The following is a 5956-nucleotide window of genomic DNA, read 5'->3' on the forward strand; positions in this document are numbered from 1 at the left end:
CAAAATGATTTGATTACTGAAGGCCCCTAATTCCAAATTTAAATTGTACATGAGATGGGCAAAGTTAATCCACAGAGATGGATGCTAGGTATGTGTATGTCCTTGCCCCTTAGTCTAGTGAACACGGATAGCTACATAGACGCCAAGCAATTAAAATAGGCATGGGCCACACTCTTGCTCGCTGTCTTTCTGCTGCCTTCCTGGTTCCGCGTTCTGGGTATAAAATGCCTGGCGAGGCCACAGACACCGCCCCTCCCACAGAGTGGGAGGTGCCACAGCCCCAGGCTGAGACCGGATCTGGGACAGAATCTGACGGTGATGAATTGGTCCCAGAGCTCCAGGAACAGGATCCCACGCGGGCCGCCACACAATAGGTGCAGCTGGCGGCAGCAGCTGAAATCGCTGAGGATCCAGCCAGTAAAGCACGGCACAGTCCGAGTGGAAGGAAGGCACGAAAGGGTCAAATCCACCAGGATGTCCACACTGGGTCTTTGACAAGTCACTAGATCACCATCTGGAAACGTAGGAATGCCCTCTTTGCCACCACAAAGCCAGATGTTTACAAGGAGCCCTGCTTTGGATACCTACTTAGTTCGGGGGGGGGGGGGGGGGGACAGGATGGAGGATTTATCTCAGCAAGCACAGCTAGCAGCTGCTGAGAAGTGCAAGTTCAAGGTGAAAGAACATTCAAGAAAACACACAGACTCCAACTGTGCAAGAGGAGAGGTGAAGAGGAAGAAGCTGATGAAGCAGGCGGGAAGTTAAAGACCTAGAACTGGTCATGTCACAAGCAAACGTATCAAGAACAAAGGCAGTCCGCGCCCTTAAGAACAGCAGTAATGAGATTGCTGTTATGGAATTAACAACGTGACCATCTGAAAACAAAACCTTGGTTTTTTGGTGTTTCTAAAGAGTAGCTGCAGTTGGGCTTGCATTTGCACTGTTGCGATCATTAATAAAGTTATGACTTGTTGGAGGAGAAAAAATTAAGTTAAACTCAGTGACTATTTTATTATTTTACTTCAAACCACTGAGATGACATTACGTGTTTTGAAAGATTTTTATCCCCCAGTCATTTTACTAACGCCCCTCAAGTCTATTTGAATCAGGAAATTTGCCAAAGAGGATAATAGCCAAAATAAATAAACTGCTGTGCACTTGCAACGACAGGTTGAAAATGCAGTAGGGCGAAGATCCATCCTAATTACCACAGTAAAATAAACAAGGAAAGAAATCTATTTGGAGGATTTACTGGAAATAAATCCAGCAACTGATTCATAAAATGTATATGTAGATCATAAAACTTTACTAAAATACTTAAAAAGAGATGCGGATTAATAAGGAGACATGTGATGTTCTTTGAGAGTAAGCCTTCATGTAACCAGCCTGTTGATTTTTCATGAATGAGCTTGTCATTTATACATGAGCCCAAACAAAGTCCTGACGGGATTCCTCTTGAAAGTTGACAAGCTGCTTCTCAATTTCATCTGAAATGTAACAGGAATGGGAATATTCCAGACACACTTGTGTCTTGGGAAACGAAAGTGAAACAACTCGATTGCCAAAGCATCATGTAATCCTGTCATAACTAAAAGTGCCCGTGGTAGCGGTCTAGCCCTGGTGGCACCGTGGGTAGCGCACCGGGATGCTTGCGTGGCCCAAAGCCAACCGCGGCTCCTTATGACAGAAGAGACCCATTTCCATGGGGATTTATTGCTTCCAAGACCCGAAGGCCACACTACTCTGCTCTACAATGCCGCCTTGGGTTGCCAAGAGTAGCAATTGACAATATAGCAGTGGGTTTGGATTGGATTTTTATTTACTGGTCTAGAAATAAACTATTAATAGGTCAGAGGTATACACACACGTATACAAGAGGGGATACTCCACCCCCAAAGTGGAATGTATTTTTTCAAAGCTATGCGTTTAATTTTTTTTTTTTCACAAAACAAACCTTGTCACCTTCAGAGTATTCTCCATGACACTTGATGTATTTGTCAAATCTGAGATTCCATCCTTGGGAACATTTTTCAAACTCATCTGCTTGGGTGGCTGACTGGACCGCCCTAATTTTTTTCTCCACCTCTTCCACATCGTCAAATTGCTGTCCTTTTATGTCCCTCTGCATTCAAAAGGAAGTCAAATGGAGCAAGGTCAGGTGTGTCAGGTGCGAGGGGCAACAGAGGCATGCTGTTTTTTGCCAACAAGTGGTGCACTGATATGGTTGCATGAGCAGGTGCATTGTTGTGGTGGCAAAAAAAAAGTCCCCTGCCTGTGGCAAATCAGGCCTTTTTTTTTTTGTCTCACACTGTTACACAATATTTCCAGAACCTTTAAATAGGAAGCTTGCTTAACAGTCTGACCTGGTGGAATGAACTCCGAGTGCACTATTCTCTCACATTTAAAAAAAAAAATGAGCATCAGTTTGGGGGAATTACCCTCTCATGTATCATGTTTATTGTTTGTTTGTTTTTTTAAGAGAAAGACCCAAACAGAAAACCCACTGCTGTCGAGTAAATTCCATCTCAATTCAGTGAAGAAAGTCTGGGCTACTCAGTAAAAATCATTCAGATATTTTTTTCTTCATTTGGAAAAATATTTACTGAGGGTTTTTGTTTTGTTTTGTTTTCTTTACAACCCAAACCTTCCAAATGGATCAAAGAGCAATGATTAGATAAATAAGGAGATAAGAATTAGAATGCTTATAGGCTTTAAAAATGGCACGAATAAGACACAAAATACAAGATATTGCGAAATTGTCCACAATAAAAAATATGGAATGTGTTAGAAGAGGCGATGAAGAAAATTACATTCACACCATTGTCCTGGATATAAGGGTTGTGACACATATAACCAAGAATTGATGTTAGAATACACATATAAAAATTACAAATCCATTAAAAAGTACAGGCCACACAGCTCAAGAGAAATGGGAGCCAGTAGAAATAGGAAATTTACAGGGGAAAAAAGAAAGACAAATGGTCAGTAAACATGTGAACTAATGCCCGATCTAAAAAACGAATTGGGAAAATGAAAACTATAACAATAAGCTATCAGTTTTAACTCATCTGACGATTTAAAGTGTCTTTGGTTGATCGGTGTCTTGAACGGAGAGGAGTTGTACAGTCTGTAATGTCCCACCATCATTGGGAGGGTCTATTGGTAAGGGTTTCGGGGGTTTGTTTTAAGGTGGCATGTTTTAAAATTTAAATGAGCAGCAATCAATAAAATAAAAACCGATCAACAATAGAATCAATGGACAAAGCTACAGTGAGTTATTCAAAGAGATTAACCAAATAGACCAGGCGGGGGAAGAAAGCTAGCAAGAGGACGTAAGACAGGTCAGGAATAGAAGGATGATGATTGCTATATATCTGGGTTAGGCTGGGCTGCCTACAGCTACAAATCCAGAGATACGGACGCATCAGAGCTTTCTATCAACAAGGAGTCTCACACCCGAAGGCATCCCAGCACAGTCTAACTCCAGAACCCCAGTCTGATGCTAGTCCCGAAGTCCCTCTTCAGGCTCACGTAACTTCATGCCAGGATGCAGAACGGTGAATTTGGAAGCGCACAGGTGGGTGGGCGCAGAGCTGCACGGATTCAAGCTCACTGGAAACGTGACAGGGCACTAACAGCTCTCAGGGTGGGGTGGCCCACGTGAGGCCACCCCCAAAGCAGGCAGAGTTCCAAGGGAGGTCGAGGGGCAGGGAGAGCGATCATCTCTGTTTGTCTTGTTCCTATACAAAAGGCTTATGACCTCCGAGAGGTGTCATCATGCCGAGACTTGACTGCCATGTTTAATGCCACCACTAGTCAGGGGTGTCTAGTTGACGTAACCATGAACTCCCACAATATCCTAGGAATATCACAGGATAACAAAACATATCAATAACTATGTGCCAACATAGTTGATACATTAGATGCAATGGATCACTTCCTTTCCAAACTGGATGCAAGAGGAAGTCGAAAATCTATAAAGAAATTGAATTAATCATTGGAAACAAAACAACAACCAAGACCTCACTGCACATAAAATTCCAGGTCAATATGGCCCTCACTGGGAAATTCTATCAACTATTTAAGTAAGAAATAATGCCGATCTTACATAAACTCTTTGAAGGTAACATTAATTACCCTAATACTCAAATCTCAAGTAGACATTACAAAAATAAAATAAAATTGCAAATGAATATCCTTCATAAGTATTCTTCAAAAATCCCTAATAAAATATTACCAAAGTGGATTCAACCTGAAAAGAATAAAGTATCATGATCAGAAGTGTCTAGTGAGTTACACTAGAAATAAACAAGGGGATTCCAGAAATTTGTGGGAGAATTCCATTTTCCATGCACATTTGGAAGGCCCCTCCTATATTCACATCTCCAGTAGGAGGCATGTGAACTGGTGCATATTGTTGCTGACTTTATGGATGGCCTGTCTGGATTTCACTTGCTTATAGATGCAAACTTCACAAGGTTCCAACTGGAATGAAGATTCTTCATGTCAAAAAATATTATTGTCTCCTCAGAGCACTGGGTTGATATAAGTGGGCACGATATAAATTGAATACCCAAAATTGGGGGGATAAAGGTATGAAGTGGTTGGCTCACAAACTTTCATTGGTGGGGGAACATCTTCACAGGATTATAGGATTAAGGTGTAGGTGTAACTTAATTTCAATTGTGAGGCTAAAGAATTTTGTACAGGTGACAAGTTGTCAAGGGGTGGATTGAGATAGTTAAAGTTTATTGTGCCAACCTGGCCAATAAATACATGTGGGGTTAATTGAAGGGCAGAGAGATAAATGACTCAGTGAGCCTCATCTTTCTAGTTCTTGGGTCTCTTGCTTTGTGATGGTTGGACCAGGGGGCAGCTGCCTTAGCCAGTTCCCTGCTTCAGCTGGCAAGGCTCACTCCCTGCAAGACATCCCTGAGGAGAAGCCACATGGACCTACCCTGATGCAGCCCTGGCTGCTGGAGCACCCATGTGGAGACCCCTGCCAGTGCTGAGATGCTTACATGTTCACTGATTCAGCTTTCCTCCTGCAGTCAGCATCATTATGTGTATTTTGTGGGATGGAGGAGGAGTTGGTGGATTGGTGTTGGACACATGGGTTAATGTTGGACTTGTGGGCTTGGGCAGCACTGGGCTGGGATGTTTTCTTGATGTACACTTACCCATTATATACAACTCTCTCTTATACATATGGGTTTCTGTGGATTAGTTTCTCTAAAGCAAACAGACTGACACAGTATATACATATATATATGTATTCAAAGGCCTGGAAAAGGGCTTAGAACAGGACTCAGCAGTTTTTCCACCAGAGACCAGACAGTAGCTATGGTCGGCGCTGCATGGCACACAGCCTGTGTTGCAGCTCCTAACTCTCCCCGTGGTGGTGCGTCTCAGAGTCCATGTAGCATCACAGTGACCTCCTTGGACAGTCGAATTGTCCCATGGACATTTCAGATGAGTGGCTTTGAACCGCCAACCTTTTAGCTAGTGACAGAGCAGGGCTCTAGAAAGCAACCACGGACAACATGTAAATGATGAATGCGGTTAGGCGCCAATAAAAATTGATTTGCAAAACGGGCAGTGGGCAGGAGTCAGCCTCTGGTGCTTAGTTCATCAATTTCTGGTCTAGAAGTGTGATTGATTGCAGGGAGGGTCCCAGTTATGCACCCCTTCCATTATCGATGAGTCAGAAAAGGCTCGATAACGGTAGTCTGTGCATGAGAGAGAGAGAGAGAGAGAGAGAGAGTGTGTGTATGGTGTTGGTGGATGGGGGTGAGGGGGAAGCATGGTTCTTTATCTTCATCAGTGGCTCTCCACCTTCCTCAAAGCCGCGGCCCTTTAATACAGTTCCTCATGTTGTGGTGACCCCCAACCATAAAATTATTTGTGTTGCTACTTCATCACTGTCATTTTGCTACTGTGATGAATCGGGCGACCC

At 43.1% G+C, this 5956-nt stretch overlaps 1 pseudogene; it reads left to right on the top strand.

The window, feature by feature from the left end:
- Window positions 1–224: 224 nt before the first annotated feature.
- LOC142454638 (nascent polypeptide-associated complex subunit alpha pseudogene) lies at window positions 225–871 on the top strand (annotated as a pseudogene).
- Window positions 872–5956: the final 5085 nt, after the last annotated feature.

The sequence above is a fragment of the Tenrec ecaudatus genome, chromosome 8, assembly GCF_050624435.1.
Source record: "Tenrec ecaudatus isolate mTenEca1 chromosome 8, mTenEca1.hap1, whole genome shotgun sequence".
NCBI lineage: Eukaryota > Metazoa > Chordata > Mammalia > Afrosoricida > Tenrecidae > Tenrec > Tenrec ecaudatus.